The 23466-nt window shown below is 39.7% G+C and overlaps 1 protein-coding gene and 1 pseudogene across 1 annotated transcript in view; both read right to left on the reverse strand.

The window, feature by feature from the left end:
- The window catches only part of DYNLT3 (dynein light chain Tctex-type 3), a 752500-nt gene that overhangs the window by 583538 nt on the left and 145496 nt on the right, over nucleotides 1-23466 (reverse strand). The window lies entirely within an intron of this gene.
- On the reverse strand, nucleotides 12652-15748 carry LOC126945737 (nucleolar transcription factor 1-like; annotated as a pseudogene).

Below are 23466 nucleotides of genomic sequence, written 5' to 3' on the forward strand. Positions count from 1 at the left end.
TGGGAGGATTGCTTGAGCCCAGGAGATTGAGGCTGCAGTGAGCTATGATCATTGCCATCAGCCTGGGTGACACAGCAAGACCCTGTCTCTAAAAAAAATATATTCTTTTTCTTTTCTTTCTTTTTTTTCTTTTCTTTTCTTTTTCTTTCTTTTTTTTTTTTTTTTGAGGCAGAGTCTTGCTCTGTCGCCTGGGCTGGAGTGCAGTGGTGCAATCTTGGCTCATTGCCACCTCTGCCTCCTGGATTCAAGTGATTCTTGAACCTTGGCCTCCCAAGTAGCTGGGATTACAGGCATGCGCCACCATGCCCAGCTTATTTTTGTATTTTTAGTAGAGACAGGGTTTCACCATGTTGTCCAGGCTGGTCTCGAATTCCTGGCCTCAAATGATCTGCCTGCTTCAGTCTCCCAAAGTGCTGGGATTACAGATGTGAGCCACCACGTCCGGCCAAATAATTTTTTAAATAAATAAGTAAATGGGAGAAACTGAGGTTCAGAGAGGTCATATTAGTCCATTTTCATGCTGCTGATAAAGACATACCTGAGACTGGGAAGAAAAAGAGGTTTAATTGGGCTTACAGTTCCATATGGCTGGGGAGGCCTGAGAATCATGGAGGGAGGTAAAAGGCACTTCTTACATGGTGGCAGCAAGAGAAAATGAGGAGGAGGCAAAAGTAGAAACCCCTGATAAGCCCATCAGGTCTTGTGAGACGTATTCACTATCACGAGATTGGCACAAGAAAGACCAGCCCCTATGATTCAATTACCTCCCTCTGGGTCCCACCCACAACATGTAGGAATACAATTCAAGTTGAGATTTGAATGGAGATGGAGTCAAACCATATCAGAGGTTAATCAAGGACTCTAACTTAAATCTCCCAACTTCCATGCCAGGCCCTTCTCCACCACATTTGTATACAAGAGAGAGCCAAAATATTTAATACCTGTATATAGCACAGGTACTGGACTGAAGACCCGCTTGAGTATTGGCACAGGGTCCTGAAGGCAGCCCAATGTGGTGGGCAATAGCTCTTTATTTGCTGTGTCAAAGAGTGTTCTGTGGGGTCCTGGGGGAGGAGCAGAGGTGGCTTCAGTGCCAGGTGGACGGGGAGTGTTATAGAGCTCGGTGCAATGTCTCTTGACCAACCAGTATGGAAGTATTTAAATATATTAACAACTGGGACAGTCATCCCAGTGTGTCCCAGGTGTGTAGCAGCTGCATTGGTCTAATTTAGATAAAACTTAGGTATACATTTTTTCTTCATTTGTATACTTTGATGTGTGAAGACTCAGAAGCTCTGGCCAAGTGATGTGCTTTAAATCTTTCAACATTTAGACATCATAAAAATGCTAGGTACTCGGGACATTACACATAATTAAACAAAGTCTAAGGGGTCTTACAGGCTTTTAATATCAGTCATGAAAATGAAATTTTTTTTTTTTTTTTTTTTTGAGATGGAGTCTCGCTCTGTCACCTGGGCTGGAGTGCAGTGGCATGATATCGGCTTACCATAATTTCCACCTTCCCAATTCCAACAATTCTCCTGTCTCAGCCTCCCAGATAGCTGGGACCACAGGCGTGCACCACCATGCCCAGCTAACTTTTGAATTTTTAGTAGAGACGGGGTTTCACCATGTTAGCCAGGCTGGTCTCGAACTCCTGACCTCAAGTAATCCCCCCGCCTTGGCCTCCCAAAGTGCTGGGATTACAGGCGTGAGCCACTGTGCCCAGCCGAAAATGAAGTCTTTAAATTGCAAAATAGATGTAGCTCCACAGAAATATGAACTCTCTAAAAATGCATGAGCTGCTGCTTATCCATCTTCAAGGAAAAATGAGTCACAGTAATGTTTCCCTCTGTGAAACAGATTTTAAATTGTGATTTATGCGGTTTAAAAGCAGTTAAGTAGCCTTTGTCAGTAAGACTATCATGAGATGGTTTGATGAAGACTATTTCGGATAAATTACCAAATCAACTCAATTCCCCTTCCTCAGAGCCAGAGAGTAAAGAATACCCAGGAATGGCTGTGTGTGTGTGTGTGTGTGTGTGTGTGTGTGTGTGTGTGTGTGTGTGAAGAGGGTCTTTGTTCTCTCATTGTTTTCCTCTCTCCAGCTCCTCAGGAGGTGCTACAAAGACACAGCATACGTGAAAGCTAAACAACAGCATGTACATAAATATTCCTCCTCCTCCCCTGCCTAAAACCAAAACATCTATTTCACAGCTTGAAATCCCAGCATTTCATCTGGCCTTTAAAAGTCCCCAAATAAAACAAAATTATTCCTGAAAAGTCTTGAATATTTACATCTCTTTTCCACCACAGAAAAATGGGGTTGAGTTTCCCACAAAAAATATTTTCGCATCTATTTATTTAACAGATCTTTCAAAAATATCAAAAGTTAAATCACACTTTGTCCCACTTTTAAAGAAACTGTCTTATTGAAAATGAAGACTATATGAATAGAGATATAGTAGAGGTTTAAATATATATTGAATGTGGGATGAATGAAAAAAAATCAACATGTATGTATACCAGTTAGACCTCAATAAAGCTGCTTAAAATTAATTCACATGTAGTTTAATACTTGATCTGGGGACTTCTGATGCCATCTGTATCATCTAGGGTTCAATCAGAGAAAGAAAACCACTACACACACAGGTACACACACACAAACAGATTTAACCTTACACAATTGGTGGAAGTTGGTTAAGTAGTCTGAGTAAGGTTGTCTTTGCCACTTGTGATGCTGGAGCTTAAAGTCCACAGGGCAGGCAGTTGGGGAAGGGAAGATGGCTATGAAATGAGGGAAAGCAATAGTAAGCTGGAACCCACAAGCACAAGCTGAAGACAAGGATGGGCTGAAACCTGTGACAGTTCTTGTTGACTCTGACCTTAGCATTGAAAGAAATGGCAAAAAAAACTGCAATTACCTTTGCACGGACCGAATAGTATGATTGTTTTGTAGAAGCTGGGGAGCCTTCATCACAGGGCTAAACCCACATACCTTACGCAGGAGTAGAAGCATCGGAAAGAGGAGTCAGGGGAGAGTGGAGCAGTTAAAGCCCAGCTGCTGACTCTCTCCAATGAGGACAGTTAGCAGATCAGTGACGATGTGGGAGTTACAAAATGGCTGTTGTTCTCTTCTGCTATCCTAATCTTACATAAGAATTTCTCTTGTGGCCCACTTTAACCAGCAACATATAGGAAGGGGATATCTTAAAAACGTAGTTGAGCCTTGCCAAGTTGACACACTCCAAAGCCACCATAACAGTCAATATATTCTAGGGAGAGAAGTGTTAACATATTTCTGAGAACCAGGTTTTCAAAATGTGGAACTGAAGGTATTTACCCAGCAGGGCAAAGATGAGGGTAAGGGTGGTGCAAAAAGAGGTAACAAAGCATATACTTAGTCACTCACTCTCCCTCTCTCTCCTTTCATTTATTAAAATTGTATATTATTTATTCTGTGTCAGCCCTGTACTAAATTGTATTTGCCAAAGATGGCCACAGTATATCCCTTCCAGCACGATCACCTTACATTGTGATGTTAACACTCCTATATCAAGAGTCTACGTTTACTCCCCTTAAATCTGGACAGGACTGAGACTGTGGCAGAAGTGACACTGTATGACTTCCAAGGCTAGCTCATAAACATGATTAATTTTCACTGGGCTCTCTATCTTTCTGGAGACTCTCATCATTGACTCCATGTTATGAGGAAGCCTAACCTATATGGAGAGGTCACATGGAGATGTCCCAGTTGACATTTCCAGCCATGATCTCAGCATAAATCAGTCAGCATCGATCACTAAACATGTAAGTGAGTGAGTTTTCAGATGATTTCTGCCCCCAGTCTTTAGGCATCCCTTCCCCTCCAAAAACAAAAACAAAAACAAAAACAAAAACAAAAACAAAACAAACAAAAAAAACACAATGCCATATGGAACAGAGAGATGAGCCATTCCACTGAGTCTTGCTCAAATTACAAATTTATGAGCAAAATTAATGTTGTCATTATTTCAAGCTACCAAGTTTTGGGGTGATTTGTTACACAGCCATAGTAACTGAAACAGGCTCTTTGCCAGACCAATAAGGTATATAATGGACAATATATATTATGTTATTAAATTGTACATAATTACCTAAATCCTTTTGCTTTAATATTGCTTAAATTGGCTTGAAGTTAAGTTTTTAATCAATACTTTTGTGTAGTGGGTTTTTTTTTCACTTTTTATCTTGAGATAAATGTAGATTTGCATGCAGCTTTAAGAAGTAATAGAGAGAGAGAGAGATCCCATTTACTGTTTACCTAGTTTCCCTCAATAGTAACATCTTTCCTAACTATAGTACAATATCACAACCAGGAAATTGATGTTGATACAGTTTACCAAACTTATTCAGATCTCACCAGTTGTACACGCAGTCGCGTGTGTGTATTTAGTTCTATGCAATTTTATCACATTTGTAGTGTTATGTGATCACCACTATAGTCAGGATAGAAAATAGCTGGGTGTGGTGGCCCATGCCTATAGTCCCACATAGGAGGCTGAGGCAGGAGGATTGCTTCAGCCCAAAAGTTTAAGTCCAGCCTGGGCAACATAGTGAGATCCTGTCTCTACAATAATAATAATAATTATAAAATTTTAAAACTACAGAACAGTCCCATTACAAGGAACTCCTCATGCACCCTTTATAGCCACAACCACCTCCTTTCTGCCACCACCACCGGCCAACCCCTAGCAACCATTAATCTGGTTTCCATAACTATGATTTTTTCATTTCAAGAATGTTATATAAAATTCATTCATTATGGACTGAATGAAATCATATGGTATGTAAACTTTTGAGATTACCTTTTCTTACTCAGCATAATTCCCTGGAGATCCATCTAGGTTGTTATGCATATTGATAGCATGTTCCTTTTTACAGTTGAGTAGTATTTCATGGTATGGCTATACCACAGTTAAGTATTCACTCCTTAAAGAGCATCTGGGTCATTTCCAGTGTTTGAATATTATAACATCCACGTACATTTGTGTGTGTGTGTGAACATATATTTTCATTTCTCTGGGATAAATGCTCAAGAGTGAAATTGCTGTGTTGTATGATAAGCATGTGTTTAGTTTTGTAAGAAACTGTCATGTTCTTTTTCAGAGTAGCCATACCATTTTCCATTATCTTTCGCAATGTATGAGTGATCCAGTTTCTCTGCATTATCATTTCAATACATGTGTAGTGATATAGCAACATTTTTTTGTAATATGATCTGACCAGATGTGTGTAAACTCTGTTCCTTCTTGTTTTCACCAGGGATCTTATTTTCTTCAGAGCTTCTAGGCCTAGGGCCTGCTGAGAAATTTCACACCCATGTCAAATGGTGAGGGGGATCTTCTATTTTTTTAACACTACCTCATTCCCCTTGACCATCCTCCATGAGATGGAGAAGAAAATGAGTTATGTGGGCTCCATAGCTAATGGCTGGCTATCCTTTTTTTTAAGAAACGACTCCTAATAGATATGCAGAGGCTTTGTTCCAAAAAAAATTTAAATACATTTTCTGCAAGATCTTTTAGGTAAAAAAAATCAAGATAAAGAATGATAAGGTTAGGGACAAGATTAAATATAAGGTTTAACATATAAAATGTATGAAGTCTCTTGCAATTGAGTCACAAATTTGCCTGTGCATTTGTAGCGTTAAGAGGGAAATGTGGTGAACTATCTATTTCACAACATTCATGGGGAAATAATAAACTAGTTTCTCACAGAAACCCAGCCTGGTTCTGTGAGCAGAATGGAAATTCCCCCATGTCTATGGAGGCCACTAGGCAATGTAAGTGAGTGAAGCAGATTGGGAATAAGAGAATAGGGAGTAGGGGCTGGGGCTGTGTCAAACTGGAAAGCACATGCACAGTCTAAGGGCATCTACTACTACTCAGCCTCAGCCAATATTCCCAGAGGGAAGCATAAGCCCTGTGTTGCCAGATTTATTTTGACTTTTAATATATTAGCAACTATATCAGTGAAAATAATAACTGAACAAAATGCTTCTGTAGTCCAGAGCTGGTCAGTTGCTGCCGGTTTAAAACCTCTGGCCTTGAAGAGTAGGCAGAAACATCTAATGCAAGACAATCCTTATAAATATGACCTCTTTCAGCTTAGCTTTGGATAACTATTGAATGTCACTGAGTCAGTGATTAAGCTTTCTGACATGCATTTAGAATGAAGATTGTATGGCTGGTCAAGTATGGTGTCATACACTTTCATAATCAGCCAACAATAATAAAAACATGAACAAAAGACTTGAACAGGCACTTCGTGAAAGAAGATATCCAAATTGCCAATAAATATATGAAAAGTGCTCAATGTTATTAGTCATGAGGAAAATACAAATTAAAACCACAGTGAGATAAAACTACATACTCACTAAAATGGTAAATATAAAAAACACCCCCTCAAGTGTGGGTGAAGACGTAGAGTAATTGGAATGCTCATACGTTGCTGATAGGAATGTAAACTTGTACATCTTTGTCATTTCTAATGAAATGTAATATATTCCTTCCTCATTGCCTAGAAATTTCTTTTTTTTTAGGTCATATCCAAATGTTTATTTAACTCATAACCTCTATAACACATTAAGTTGAACTTACAGAAACGAAAGCAAAGCATTTGAAAATTGATCTGTGGATACAGCATCTATAGGAAACAAATATAAAACATGAGACTCAATGAGTTTGATGGTGATAATAATTAATGTTTAGGATTCAACTTATATTCTAATTAATCTAATTGGGTTAACTACAATCATGAAATATTCCATATTTTCCTCTTATGATTTTGTTTGTTTTTTAAACTTTTATTTTAGGTTCAGGGATACATGTGCAGGTTTGTTATATAGGTAAACTCATGTCACAGGGGTATTGTTGTTCAGATTTTGTCACCCAGGTACTAAGCCTAGTACCCAACAGTTAGGTTTTTTGTTTGTTTATTTGTTTTTCTCCTCTGCCTCCTCCCATCTGTCACCCTTGCGTAGGCCCCAGTGTCTGTTATTCTCCTCTATGTGTCCATGTGTTCCTATCATTTAGCTCCCGCTTATAAGTGAGAATACGTGGTACTTGATTTTCTGTTCCTGCATTAGCTTTTTTTTTTTAATTTTTAGTTTTTTTATTTCAATAGGTTTCTTGGGGAACAGGTGGTGTTTGGTTATATGAATAAGTTCTTTAATGGTGATTTCTGAGATTTTGGTGCACCCATCACCCAACCAGTGTACACTGTGCTCAATGTGTAGTATTTTATCCATCACCACCCCCCCTTTCCTCCCAAGTCCTCAAAGCCCAAAGTATCATTCTTATGCCTTTGTGCCCTCATAGCTTAGCTCCCACATATGAGTGAGAACATACAGTGCTTTGATTTTCCATTCCTGAGTTACTTCACTTAGAATAATAGTGTCCAATTCCATCCAGGTTGCTGTGAATACCATTATTTCATTCCTTTATATGGCTGAGTAGTATTCCATGGAATATATACCACATTTCCTTTATCCTCTCATTGACTGATGGGCATTTGGGCTGGTTCCATATTTTTGCAATTACAAATTGTGCTGCTACAAACATGCATATGCAAGTATCTTTTTCTTTTAATGACTTCTTTTCCTCTGGGTAGATACCTAGTAGTGGGGTTGCTGGATCAAACTGTAGATCTACTTGTAGTTTTTAAAGGAATCTTCACGCTGTTTTCCATATAGGTTATACTAGTTTACATTCCCACCAACAGTGTAAAAGTGTTCCCTTTTCACCGCATCCATGTCAACATCTATTTTTTTAAAAATTTTTTTGATTATGGCCATCTTGCAGGAGTGAGGTGGTATCACATTGTGATTTTGATTTACATTTCCCTGATAATTAGTGATGTTGAGCATTTCTTCCATATGCTTGTTGGCCATTTGTATAGAGAAAATCTTCACAGTCTATACAAATGACAAAGAACTAATATCCAAAATCTACAAAGAACTCAAATAAATCAGCAAGCAAAAAACAAACAATCCTATCAAAAACTGGTCTAAGGACATGAATACAAATTTTCAAATGACCTAGCAATTTCACTTCTAAGTATTTACTAACCAAAAGAAATGCATGTATATATCCATAGAAAGACTTGGACAAGAATATTCAGAGCAGTTTTATTCGGACTACCATTAACTGAAAACATCCCAAATGTCCATCAACAGGAAAATGAGTAAACGAAAAACTTTGGGGTATATTCATACAGTGAATGAGCAATAGAAAGAAATAATTATGATGCATCCAACAGCATAGATTAATCTCAAAAACATTAGGTTGGGTGAAAGAAGCCCTACACAAAAGAGTATATACTATATGATTCCATTTATATAAGGCTCAAAAACAGGCTGGGCATGGTGGCTTATAACTATAATTCCAGCACTTTGGAAGGCCAAGGCTGGAGGATCACTTGAACTAAGGAGTTCAAGACCAGCATGGGTAACATAGTGAGACCTTGTCTCTACAAAATAAATAAATAAACAAACAAACAAATAAATAAGCCAGTCATGGGGGCTTGCACCTATAGTCCTAGCTACTCGGGAAGCTGAGGCAGGAGGATCACTTGAGCCCAGGAGGTCCAGGCTGCAGTGAGTCATGTTTGTGCCACTGCACTCCTACCTGGGTGACAGAATGGGACCCTACTTACAAAACAAGGATTTAAAGTTCAAAAACAGTGCAACTTGTGGTAATTTTAAAACTGGTTGCCTCTGTGGGTGGGGGAACTGACTTTAAATCCGGGTGATGGAAATGTTCTATATCTTGAGCTGGGTGGTTACATGTTGTATATTTTTGCTAAAATTTTCCAAACGCTCCTCATAAAATCTGCACATTTTACTATATGTAAATTATACCTCATTAATTTACTAAAATAATAGCTGGGTCCTGGAAAAAAAACAACTGGACAAGGACACTGCTGGCCTGGTCCAACCAAACTATCCAGATTCACACAGGGAAGAAATGTCAGCCTCCATGTTGGTATGTTGTACTTGGGTGCATGTGCTGGGCTAGTTCCCACATAGAAATGGCAAAACATGCTTATAGAGTGCCCGAGAGAGAAAATCCTTCTTTCCCCAGAAGTTTCCTACCATACAGAGAGGCAGTACATGGTAATGGCTAGGAAAATGACTTTGGAGCCAAATAACATAGATTCAAATTTTGGCTTTCTCAAATATTAGCTTGATGACTTTGAGGAAATTCTTACTGTTCCAAGCCTCTCATTGCTCAGCTATAAAAATGGGTATGATAATACCTTCCTCAGAGTATCATCATGAAGATTGTCTGCAAAGTGCTCACTTAGCACAGTAACACCCATATGGTAAAGTATTCAATAAATTGTAGCATTTCATTCTATATTCATATAGGGACCAAATGTCTGAACATCTACCTTTCAAAGCTTATCTAACATCTTCTCCTTAAAGAACTTTCTGCTATTCTAAGACTCCTAGAAAGAGTAACATACTGAGTTCTTAAGGCCTTAGTGCAAATTACTTTTAGAAAAATATGACTTCTCTCAGAGACAAGCAACGTAGGTAGGTTATAGGGTAATTTACTTGACATAGATGTAGGGGAAAGCACTGCTAAAGGAAGAGGTGTCATTTGGGATTCCTGTTTGCAAGTAATTGAAATGATCTTTGGTTTAACCGAAGGCAGAGGCTGGAAAATCAGGCCTGGGCTTACAGAAACCAAGGTCACTCTGTAGGCCTAGGCCACAGAATTCATAGCAACTAATTTAAAGAAGGAAGTAACCAATAAATGCATGACCTACATTTGTTTCATTGCATCAATTCCTCAAGATCCAAAGTTTGGGGAAAGAGTATCAGTTTTGTCAAGCTCAGACTAACTTCTCTTTCCTGGTTCTCAAAGTAGGCAAGGCTAGATGCCTTTGGCTTCCAAAGGGTGAGGGAGGAACCTGGAATTACCTTACACCAAGATTACCCTAATCAGGGAGAGATATTCACCAAAAGAAAATTGGGGTGCCCTGGGAAGTGGCAGTGGATACCGGGCAGCTGAAAAGTAACAGATATCTACAGGAACACAGGGCACAGTAGTGGAGGGCCAGAAAATACCATTTCCTCCTTAGTGGGTTCTTAAGAGGTCTTTTATTTGGAGCTCAACAACTTTTTGGTGATCCTATTATTAAATTCATCTCAACAACAGCTCTGAGCAGAAGAGAGGGACTATCAATTTATTTCCTTATTAGTGACCTGTTCTATCTCATTGTATTTATTTCTTAAGAGTCCAAGTGCTTTCTGTGGAGGTTAGCAGGAAGCCTAGAGCAAATATTTAAGAGCATCATTTGTTATATTATATATATTATATATTATATTTTTACACATATAAAAGTTAAAAGATTAGGGTGACTTCTTGCACAAATCTTAGTAAAACAACTGTACTAGCTAGCAAGTTATACACAGTAGTCATTAAAATATTGAAATATGGCCGGGCGCGGTGGCTCAAGCCTGTAATCCCAGCACTTTGGGAGGCCGAGACGGGTGGATCACGAGGTCAGGAGATCGAGACCATCCTGGCTAACACAGTGAAACCCCGTCTCTACTAAAAAATACAAAAAACTAGCCGGGCGAGGTGGCGGGTGCCTGTAGTCCCAGCTACTCAGGAGGCTGAGGCAGGAGAATGGCGTGAACCTGGGAGGCGGAGCTTGCAGTGAGCTGAGATCCGGCCACTGCACTCCAGCCTGGGCGACAGAGCGAGACTCCATCTCAAAAAAAAAAAAAAAAAAATTGAAATATAGGGAAATATAAATTTTAGCTCATTTAAATGTTTCCAGAAAAAATATTTTATTTTCATGGAAATGTTACTTTGGTGTTGCCTACTACAACCTTTTTGGGAAGAAGGAGGCCAAAATATCAATTTGAAAATTGTACTTAAAATTTATTTTAATATTTAAATTTCCATCAGACTTTCTTATATACATTTTTCCTCAGCTTGAGAGAAATCATGTGCTGCCATACTACATTTTTTAATTCGATATGAACTTTATCAGAAAATATTTTTACTTCAATTAATCTGTGTGTGTGTGTGTGTGTGTGTGTGCCCGTGCGCATGCTTATAAAGCCTTGGTAAATTGTGACAACTGCCTTTTCTGAGTGGTATAATATCATAGCTCTCTTGCAATCATTTTGAATTATGTGTGCATGTCAACCAATTCAAGTACACTTCTGCTCCATAGGCAACTTCATTTAGTTAAAAAAAAAACACCTTGTTTTTACCATAACACTGTGCTTCACAAAAAAAAAATAATAACTTTCGTATTATATCACAAAACAAATAACTGAATCCTCAATGTTGAACTTTTAAAATGAATTTCCAATAGAATTCAAAACAATATCATATTTCACTTTGATAGAATGAACTTCTAAAAATTTTACTTTGATTCAATGAGTTGGGTGAGAAAAATTTAGCCATCATTGGAATTAACAGATTGTTTTATTTGAAGCATTCAATATCACTGATTTAAAACTGACCTCGCTTAATTCTTTGCAAAGCTCTGCTAATGAAGTGAACACAATAACATCTATCAGTTCATTTTTAATATATGCACATGAACACTTGGAATAAAAATGAATGGCATTAATTTAGGAAAATGATGATTGATCTAAATTAAAAGTCATGCTTTACTGAGTGATATGTAAATACACCTTCTGAAGACATATTAATACATGTTAACTTGCCATCTTCAGGCCCAGGCTTCTTAAATTAACTATGAAGTTTTGAAACTATGAAGTTTTCTAAGTGCAGTAAACCACCATGGCACGTGTATACCTATGTAACAAACCTGCACGGTCTGCACATGTATCCCGGAACTTAAAGTAAAATAAATTTAAAAAAGAAACTACGAAGTTTTGAAATAAATGTGCATGTACCTTTCACAGATCTACCTCCTTGGATTTTATATAGCCAGTCATTGATATTATTTTGTCTCCCAGGGTGGCTGGTAAATGGCTCTTAAACTTTTGTGCAAATTACATGTCCATGATCAACTGTCTTGAGAAACAGAAAGTCAGTAATTCGGTTATTAATAATCATGTGCTTCATTTTTTTCAGAATGAAGCATCTTGTTTACAGCTTAATATATATGTATATAAAACACACTTCTGTCCCCTCCCCAATAAGCGGGTCCAGACACCTCCTTCCTACAGCGGACAGGGGAGAGGGCCATCAGGGCAGTGCCTATTTCCTCAGAGGCACGTATCTTCCTCTCCCGAAATGTTCCCTGCCTCCAGTTCCGATGCAGGAGGCCAGGCAGGAAGCCCCTCTGAAAAAGAAAGGGTCCCCCCCAAACTTCCACCCCACCTTGGTTTGAGCTGCAGTTGTGAGGACCTCGCTGAACTCTCTGGGACCCCTCATTTCTGCTCCCTGTTACATCATCCAAGCCAGAAGCACAAGTCACAAGTAGTGGGGGTGTGGGGGACTGGTCTGGTGTTGGCTCAGTCAGGTGGTTGCTCTCCCTGGAGGACCCCCCAGGGCTGATGTCTCTGAGGCTGTAGGATCCTGATTTGGACTCCTCCAGCCCCCTATCCCCACCATATTTTGTGAGGTGAGCTCCTGGGCTCTCCCTGGCTGCCTCAGGGTGGGGCTGATCTCAGTTGAAGTCAGCATCTGAGGAGTCCCTTGAAGAGGAGGAGCGGGTGGATTCATTGTCTTCATCCTCCCTGCCATTCTCCTCATCATCCTTATCCTTGTCATCCTCCTTATTCTTGTCCCTATCCTTGATCTCATCCTCAATGCTGGACTTGGAGGAGTCCCCACCATCTTCAGAGGAGTCACTAGTCTCATCATCTTCCTCTTCTTCCTCTTCATCCTCGTTGTCCTTCTCCTCAGACTCCTAATTGGACTTCAGAGTAGTCCAGCTGGACTTGGAGTGCAGGTCTCAAAGCTTAGTCATGCTCTTACATTTATTGGAGATGTACTTTATAAATTACATGGTCCTGGGGAGACTCTTGATGCAGAGGCCCAGGTATACCTTGTACACTTCTGCTGCTCCTTGGCCGGGTTTTTGTAGTGCTCCTTCTGGCTCTGGGAGATGTGCTGCCAGCGGCTGCCAATCTCCACAATGCGTTCCTTCAGTGGCAGGTGGTTCAGCTCCCCATTGGACAGCAGCTCCTGGGAACTGTTCATGGGAGGCTTCTTGGTTTCTCCCAGGAACTTTATCTTCTTGGAAGAGTTTCTAGCAGCCAGAGATGCCTGCATCTCGCTTGGCTCTCTCTCATATCACTTTTGATGTTTAGCTGCCTTCTTAATCCATAGCAGTTTCTCCTTATTCTTTATGTTATTCCAGGTCATCTCCATGGCTTTTGAGGGCTTCACCCAGTTGTTCTTCAATTGGGCCATGTAGTCACTAATGATGCTCTGTTGTCAGATCTCTGCTGTCTTGGGTGACTCTGGCAGATTGCCCTGGGCCTAGTACTCCCTCCTGGGCCTTGTTCTTGGCCTTCTTCTTCCCAGATCATTCCACATTTTGGCCATCAGGTAGGTCCACTCACTCCCAGAGAGCTCAGGCTGCTCCTCCCACAACTGCTACCACTTCTCCTCAAAGAAAAAGAAATGAACATGTCCAATATAGGCCACTTAGGCTTCTCTGAGTTGCCCTTACCCCCATCTTGGGATGGCTTCTTGGAGGCCAGGCTGGTGGCTTGCTTCTTGTTGCTATTCAACATCTTCTCCTTCCCCAGGACCCACTACTGCTCCTCCTTGGGGAAGGCTCCAAGTAAATGGAGGAGCTCCACCTCATAATGTTTCTTTTTCTGAATGTACTTCTTGTGATAGGCATCCTTCTCCTTCTGGGAGAGGAGCTTCCACTGTTGGCTGCATAGCACCATGCACTCTCTGCTGGGTGTGTCCTTCATGTCAGCCATGAGCTCTTCTCAGTACAGCAAGTAGCTTTTTGGAAGTGGCTTGGTGGGTCATCCATCAAACTTGTCCTTGAGCTGCCATTCTCAGCCTTGGTGAGGGTGAACTTGGTGATGCCCACCCCACCTTGGCTCAAGGTGCTTCTGGATATAGTCCCACATCGTCTCCTCATATTCCTTCTGCTGCTCCAGGGCCTTATTAATCCATTTCAGCCTCTTGTTGCCCAAGAGCTGAGACCACTGCTTCCTAGGAAGTCCTTCACCTCCTTACCTCCTTCGTAGTGGTAACTGGGCTCACTTTGAGATACACCTTCTTCTCATGAGTGTACCACAGTTGCTGGGGAATTTGGGGCTTCTTGGGGATATCTGACTTCTTGTCATTCTGGATTGGGTCAGAGTGATCCTCTTTGAATTGGGTCAGGTTTCTACAGAACTTTTGTTTCTCCTTATGGAAGCCCTGAATATATTTCATCTTCTTCTCCGGAAACTGCTTGGATTTCTTGGATATAATCTTGGTCAGGTCCAGATTGCTCATCTCAAGGGGAGTTTCACATACTTGTCCTGCTTCTTCATGAAGAAGGGAAATAAGGAATCAAGGAATTCCTTGGGAAATCTGCAGGTTTTTTTTTTTTTTTGCCTTTGTAAGGATTTGTAACATGTTTCTGAGCATTGAGGATCAATTCTGTCAATGTATGGAACTTCCTGGCCTTGTTAGAAATCTCTACCCATTCAAACCTACAGAAAAGTCCTTAAATGCTACATTTTCCCACTTCATATGTGACTTGATAGTTTTGAACTTGGAGCTGTCATTGGCTGTAAAGTAATTTTTCAAGCATTGCGGCAAAGTCAGCATGTCTTCTTGGTACCAGCATTCTTGGCCTTTGGGGGTGGCCATTTTCAGGTCTGTGGGGCAGTCAGTTTTTCTCTTTATCCTCCAGGTATCCAGCTACCTCTTCCATGGTGCTGGCTGGCAACCCAGGATCAAAGCCACCTCACCCTTTAGAAGACATACCAATTCCCACTCAGGCAGGCTGAGAGGTGAGGGACTTTCTATCCCTCTCCCCTCCCAAAGAAGAGGTGGGCACAGGTCCCACACTCGCAGAGATGACCAACCAAGACCCTAATAGACTTAATGGGTTGGTAGATGTGGGAGCATGCTCCTCCTCTTCTTCCTAACCTCTACCCTATCCCCTACAGCCTTGCTCCGTGGTGTGCACACTCCCCTGCCCACTGGAAACTGCTTCCTGCTTCCATGTGCAATGAGTACCCACTTTCTACCTTCCTTCCCCAACCCTGGCCAACAAAAACTCCTCCTTGGAGCACCCACCCAAGGGAGGCTCCAGGCTACAGGGCCTGAGCTTCACTTTAAAAAACTCATTGCAACTAAAAGGTTTATTGAAAAATAAATGCATCATCAAACAATAAAATCGTTGTAGATTACCATCATACAATAAAGAAAAAAATACTGTAGTAAGAGCATTCAGGCTAATCTCTATATCAAGGGTTGGCAAACTATTGTCTGCAGGCCAGATCTAACCTATAACCTGTTTCTGTAAATAAAGTTTTATTGGAACACAGGCACTCTCATTTATGAGTATTGTCTATGGTTGCAACAGAGACCTTATGACCCACAAAGCCTAAAATATTTACCATCCGGCACTTTAAAAAAATGTTTGCTGACTCATACTCCATATGTAAGATGGCAGGGCTGTTCAGCCTCTATTTCCAGTACATATTTTATATACACCTAACCCAGGGTTTCCCAACCTTGGCACTATTGATATTTTGGGCTAGATAATTCTTCGTTGTGGGGGGAACTGTCCTGTGCATCGTAGGATGTTTAGTAGCATTTGTGATCTCCAGTCACTAAGTGTCAGTTAGTATCCTCCCACTTTTGACAATCAGAAATGTCTATAGACATTGCCAAATATTCTCTAGTGGGCAAAATTACTCACAGTTGAAAATCACTGACCTAACTTGTAATTTTGTACTGATCTCACAAATTGGGACATGGCAGTGTCATGCAACTTGAGGCTGTAACTTAATACATAGCACAACTGGCTGCTACTTCAAGTGGCCAGTGGAAGCAAAGCAATGTGGAATACTTTTCCCACTACCTTCCAAGGCCATGAAGCATTAGCCGTCTCTAGTCACAAATCGAGTGCCCTGCATTCTGTCTTTAGAAAGAATGTATGAGTTTCTTTGTGTTTGAAAAAGGTCAGGAAATGAGTAATGGGTTATGGTTAATCATTTTTTAGACTTAATTATGTGTTAGGGTGAGAACTTGGTTCACTACCTATGTATCTTACACACTGCTACAGAAGATTATGACAGAAGCTTCAAGTATAAAGTAGAGGTCTACTAAACCTATCAAATGATGTGAGTTGAATGAGTAAATAAGTAAAATAAGTAATGCATAATAAATCTACCACAAAATTTCTAAGTCTTTGGATTCCTTCACATATATCATGCTGAGAAACTTAGCATCTCAACTTCTTTTACTCTGGCCCCCTTATTGAGTTCAACTAAACAAACAATTGGAACCACTCCCAGCATCTTAACCTAACACAATGGAATCAGAATCTCCTGGTAAGTGCTTCTTAAACAATGAACTCAGCCTTATCTAGTATTTTGTCCTTCCTTCACTCGGTATAGCACCCACTGAACCTATTATGATTCTAGCCAATATACATTAGTAAATTTGCAATTTGGCAACTGGAGCCTGCCATGACCTGATTTTAGTTTAGGTTTTGCAATAATCAGAGGTAGTGGGCTAAATAGAATTTTCTCACCTTTTCAAGGTAACACTCTTAGCAAGGTTGTTACAGGGTCTTCAAAGAATGAAGGAACAGCCTCATCAACCAGGAGAGAAAGGAAGATTATACGGGGTTTGGGGTACTGAGTTATATGAGTCTGGCCATATGTCCCCATTTCAATTCTTGGGATCCCACTCTCTCCTAATCCAAATATAACTTTTATGTAAAATATCTGGTAAACCAATGTTTTTATGCAGCAGCCCAAGACTCAAAATTTGAGTTTTGTTTTCAACTATCTCACTCCAGTGGCTGCAAGTGATAAGAGATTCTTTGAATAAAATCGTAGAAGTTCCACAATTTTTTGGTTTTGTCTTGATATAAGACATTAAGGCTTTGAGGTTGCTTTTCTTTTCTTTAAGCTGCCAAATTCAGCTAGAAGCAGCTAGGCTATACTGCAAATTTTTAATTATTTAAGGCTTTCATATTATTCTATTCCAACTACTACTAGATCCTTCAGAGTCTTGCCCAAAATGAGCACATTATTCCTAATAAGCGTAGATAATAATTAGCTATTTCTTTGATTTGAGCATGTCTTAGACTACTGGTTGAGTTTTTAGAGATATCAACAACAATTAGAAGAGGTAATAAATCTGAGATTTCCCCTTATTTTCCTGAGAATCTGTTGCTTGCAACCTCTTTTGGCACCAATTTCTCAATCAGGTTGGTTATTAAGTAGAAAAGTCATTCATTAATAGTTCTCACAATTTCTCAGAGCCCTGGTAAATTGAGCTTGAAGCCTAACTTCCAGGAATAGACCTGAAACCATGCCTCAAAACAGACTTGATAAACTACTGCCACTGATTGCTAGAGGAAGCCTGCATTGCCACTATCCTTATGCCACATCTGTGGCAGGAACTCAACTTTGCAATCACCAGAAAGCTGCTGTCATTGTACCAGTAGATGCTAGGCACATCTCCAGGAGAAATGGAAGCACCAAAGATTGCTGCCTTCTAAACCACAATCTCACATGGATGCATTGGATTGCTAGGGTCTAGGTCACATCCCTGTACAGTAGTTGCAAGTGGGGCTGTGAATTTGAGTTTATACTCCTATGTTGGAGTCCAAAGGCCAGGGAGCCTGGAGTTGTTTTCTAAGTACAGGAGAGGAATAGTGTGCCCCAGCTTTAGCAGATCTACACATTCATCTTTTCTCTGCTTTGTTCTTTCTGGACCTCCAGTAGATTTGATGGTACCTGCCCACATAGAGGGTAGATCTTCTCCACGAAGTCTATTTTGACTCACAGCTAAACTCTTCTGAAAACACCCTCACAGACACACTCCGAAATAATGCTTTACCAGGTTTTTAAGTATTCTTTAATCTCATCAAGTTGACACCTAAAATTAACCATAACACATACACCATCCCAAAATTTAATGTCTTAAAGCAACATGTATTTTGCTCACAAATGTGAAATTTGAACAAGAGACTATCTGTTTCATTCAGTGTAAGCTTGGGGATAGAATCACATGAAATCTCAGTCACTCACATGTCTGGTGACTGATGATGGCTTTCAGGTTGAGACTTTAACTGAGGCCATTGGCCAGACACCTACATGTGGCCTGTCCACAAAGAGACAAACTGTCTACCCCTACACAGCTTACTGTGTACATTAATCTGACTTTACTATTCCATTGTCTTTGTTAGTATAACTTTAGTATTCCAGTAGACTATTGCCCAGAAAGAAAAAAGTTGCAAGTAAAATTATTGCTTTTTACAGGAGTTCCTGAAAGTTGTATCATTCTTCAGTAGAAGAGTTTACATTGTAAGATTATTTGAGCCTCTAGCCTCAAAACACTTACCTTGTAGTATCCACCAATCCTAAGATCCTTATCCTATTCTAATCAAGCTCCTGTGTTGAAAGACTCTCGTAAACCAAACTCCCAGCTCTCAATATAGCATCAGACCTTGTCCTCCTGCTCTGAGACTCTCTCAGATTCCATGAAGTATCAGTTTAAGCAATATATTCAACTTAGTCTCTTCAGTGTGTTGTTCTGGTGATATTTGGGAAGTCAGCATTTGACACCATGTGGCCTGGGCTTCTTTACAACATGGTGGCTAAATTTCAAGAGTGAGTATTCCAAAAGAAAGCTATGTAGAAGTGATATAGCCTTTTTTAAGATAAGATCAGAAATCACACAGCATCATTTCCACCACATTCCAGTCATGGAGGTAACCACAGATGTTCACCCAGGTTCAAGGAAAAGGGGATTAGTCTACACCTTTTGATGGGAGGAATCAAGAATTTTCAGACAGGTCTCTAAACCATCACATCCCCTAAACTCAATTAACGTTGTCTATAGGTTCTTGGAAACTGAAACTTTAGGTACAATGCCTAAGGAAGCCAACTTTCCCATAGGCTAATTGATATAAACAAGAGTGATGAGATTGATGTAAACAAGAGTGATATAAACAAGGTTCCTATGGCATATTTCTGGTCACAGAAACATCACCAAAATTCTAAATAAAGACCAAAACACGTCTAATATTAAACATTAAAATAGATGTGAGCTATACATACATTTAAGACAGATTAATAAAAACAAGCAAGATCCAGTTATTGCAGTTCAGAGTTGTGGGTCACCGGAGGCCATCCCGGCAGCTCAGGGTACCCAATGGGAACCCACGCTGGCCAGGATGCCATCCCATCACAGAGTGCACTCACATACACACTCACATTCACTCAGACTGGGGCCATCTAGACACACAGATTAACCTAACATGCACATCTTTGGGATGAGGGAGGAAACCGGAATACCTGGAGAAAACCCACGCAGACATGGGGAGAATGTGCAAACTCCACACAGACCGTGGCCCCAGCCAGGAATCATTTTTTTTTTTTTCTCATCAATGTTATAACAAAACGATTCTGAAAAAAAAGATGTAATTCAAGGACCTGTCGTATAGAAAGATTATCCAAAAGCTAATGGGCAGCCATGAATATGAGGACTCTAGCGGATGCCCCCTACAAAAGGTATACACTAAAATACTAACAGTGTTTAGTTTAGGGAGTGGAATTATGGAAATAATTTTTTTGTATATATTTTCTGAATTTCCTTCAATTAAGAAGTATTCCTTAATTTAACAAAAGATACACAAACATATCCTCGAATTTAAGTTCGATAATGAAATAAGAAAAAATTCAGTACAAAATATAGAAAGGAATGCCTGTAACCTAAATTATTAAATGTTTTTTTAACAGCTTTATTGAAATCTAATTTATATACCATAAAATTGCCTCATTTAAAGTGTACAATTAAATTCTTTTTAGTAAATTTACAGTTTGCAACCATCACACAAATCCTATTTTAGGACATTTTCATAACCCCAATAAGACCTCTCATGCCCATTTTCGATCTCCATTCTTATTCCCAGCCTAGGCAACCACTACTTAATTTCTGTCTCTATCGATTTGCCTATTCTGGGCATTTCATATAGATGGAATCATACAATATGCAGTCTTCTGTGCCTGGCTTCTTTCACTTAGCAAATATTTTTTGATGTTCATCCACATAGCATGTATCAGTATTTTGTTCCTTTTAATTGCCAACTGAAATTCCATTGGATGGGTATGCCACAATTTGTTTATTCATTCTTCAGTTGATGGGCATTTGGATTGTTTTGGGGTTTGGCTATGATAAATAATACTGCTATGAACATTTATATAAAAGTCTCATGTAAACATTGTTCTCATTTTTCTTCAATAGATGCTTTCTCCAAAGTTGCTGTATCATTTTACATTCCCACCACCAGTGTATTAGGGTTCCTATTTATCCACATCCTCCTTAACACTTATTAAAGTCTTGTCTTTTATATTGTAGCTATTCTTGCATATGTCAATACACATCTCATTGTGTTTTTTTATTTGCATTTCTCTAATGACTAAATATGTTGAGCATCTTTTCATGTACTTATCAGTCATTTGTGTGTCTTTTTTGGTGAAATATCTATTCAACTATTTTTTGTCATTTTTAATTAGGTTATTTGTCTTATTATTGAGTTGTAAGAGCTCTCTATATATTCCACATACAAGACTTTTTTTTTTTGAGACAGAGTCTCGCTCTGTTGTCCAGGCTGGAGTAAAATGGTGTGATCTCAGCTCACTGCAACCTCTACCTCCCAGGTTCAAGTGATTCTCCTGCATCTGCTTCCCAAGTAGCTGGGATCACAGGCACCTGCTAACATGCCCAGCTAATTTTTGCATTTTTAGTAGAGACAGGGTTTCACCATATTGGCCAGGTTGGTCTCGCACTCCTGACTTCAGGTGATTCACCCGCCTGAGCCTCCCAAAATGCTGGGATTACAGGCATGAGCCACCATGCCTGGCCAAGACTTTTATCAAATACATAATTTGCAAATATTTTCTTACAGTCTGTAAATGTTCACCCATCTATAATTTAAATTTCATGCTTTCAATAGTATAATTATCTTCCTGACTTCCTCCTTTGTGCCCCCAGTAGCCACGATGGAGGTGATGAACCTGATGGAGCAGCCTATCAAGGTGACTGAGTGGCAGCAGACGTACACCTGTGACTTAGGTATCCACTTGGGCGCCAACACCTGCGTGCCCTCTGTCAGCAGCAAGGGCATCATGGAGGAGGATGAGGCCTGTGGGCGCTAGTCACTTATTCCAAAATTGACCGCACAGTTGGAAGTAAAGCCGTCCTCAGCAAATGTAAAAGAACAGAAATCACAACAAACTGTCTCTCAGACCACAGTGCAATGAAATTAGAACTCAGGATTAAGAAACTCACTCAAAACCGCACAACTATGTGGAAACTGAACAACCTGCTCCTGAATAACTACTGAGTAAATAACGAAATGAAGGCAGAAATAAAGATGTTCTTTGAAACCAATGAGAACAAAGATACAACATACCAGAATCTCTGGGACACATTTAAAACAGTGTGTAGAGGGAAATTTATAGCACTAAATGCCCACAAGAGAGAGCAGGAAAGATCTAAAATCAATACCCTAACATCACAATTAAAAGAACTAGAGAAGCAAGAGTAAACAAATTCAAAAGCTAGCAGAAGGTAAGAAATAACTAAGATCAGAGCAGAACTGAAGGAGATAGAGACACAAAAAAACCCTTCAAAAAATCAATGAATCTAAGAGCTGGTTTTTTGAAAAGATCAACAAAACTGATAGACCGCTAGCTAGACTAATAAAGAAGAAAAGAGAGAAGAATCAAATAGATGCAATAAAAAATGATAAAGGGGATATCACCACCGATCCCACAGAAATACAAACTACCATCAGAGAATACTATAAACACCTCTGTGCAAATAAACTAGAAAGTCTAGAAGAAATGGATAAATTCCTGGACACATACACCCTCCCAAGACTAAACCAGGAAGAAGTTGAATCTCTGCACAGACCAATAACAGGCTCTGAAATTGAGGCAATAATTAATAGCATACCAACCAAAAAAAGTCCAGCACCAGATGGATTCACAGTCGAATTCTACCAGAGGGACAGAGAGGAGCTGGTACCATTCCTTCTGAAACTATTCCAATTAATAGAAAAAGAGGGAATCCTCCCTAACTCATTTTATGAGGCCAGCATCATCCTGATACCAAAGCCTGGCAGAGACACAACAAAAAAAGAGAATTTTAGACCAATATCCCTGATGAACATTAATGCGAAAATCCTCAATAAAATACTGGCAAACTGAATCCAGCAGCATGTCAAAAAGCTCATCCACTAAGATCAAGTAGGCTTCATCCCTGGGATACAAGGCCGGTTCAACAGACACAAATCAATAAATGTAAATCATCACATAAACAGAACCAAAGACAAAAACCACATGATTATCTCAATAGATGCAGAAAAGGCCTTCGACAAAATTCAACAGCCCTTCATGCTAAAAACTCTCAACAAACTAGGTATAGATGGAACGTATCTCAAAATAATAAGAGCTATTTATGACAAACCCACGGCAAGTATTATAATACTGGATGGGTAAAAACTGGAAGCATTCCCTTTGAAAACTGGCACAAGACAGGGATGCCCTCTTTCACCACTCCTATTCAACATAGTGTTGGAAGTTCTGGCCAGGGCAATCAGGCAAGAGAAAGAAATAAAGGGTATTCAATCAGGAAAAGAGGAAATTAAATTGTCCCTGTTTGCAGATGACATGATCATATATTTAGAAAACCCCATCGTCTTAGCCCAAAATCTCCTTAAGCTAATAAGCAACTTCAGCAAAATCTCAGGATACAAAATCAATGTGCAAAAATCACAAGCATTCTTATACACCAATAACAGACAAACAGACAGCCAAATCATGAGTGAACTCCCATTTGCAATTGCTACAAAGAGAATAAATACCTAGGAATCCAACTTACAAGGGATATGAAGGACCTCTTCAAGGAGAACTACAAACCACTGCTCAACAAAATAAAAGAGGACACAAACAAATGGAAGAACATTCCATGCTCATGGATAGGAAGAATCAATATCATGAAAATGGCCATAGCGCCCAAGGTAATTTATAGATTCAATGCCATCGCCATCAAGCTACCAATGACTTTCCTCACAGAATTGGAAAAAACTTCTTTAAATTTCATATGGAACCAAAAAAGAGCCTGTATAGCCAAGACAATCCTAAGCAAAAATAACAAACCTGGAGGCATCACGCTACCTGACTTCAGACTATACTACAAGGCTACAGTAACCAAAACAGCACGGTACTGGTACCAAAACAGATATATGGACAAATGGAACAGAACA

The sequence above is a fragment of the Macaca thibetana genome, chromosome X (genome assembly GCF_024542745.1).
Source record: "Macaca thibetana thibetana isolate TM-01 chromosome X, ASM2454274v1, whole genome shotgun sequence".
Classification (NCBI taxonomy): domain Eukaryota; kingdom Metazoa; phylum Chordata; class Mammalia; order Primates; family Cercopithecidae; genus Macaca; species Macaca thibetana.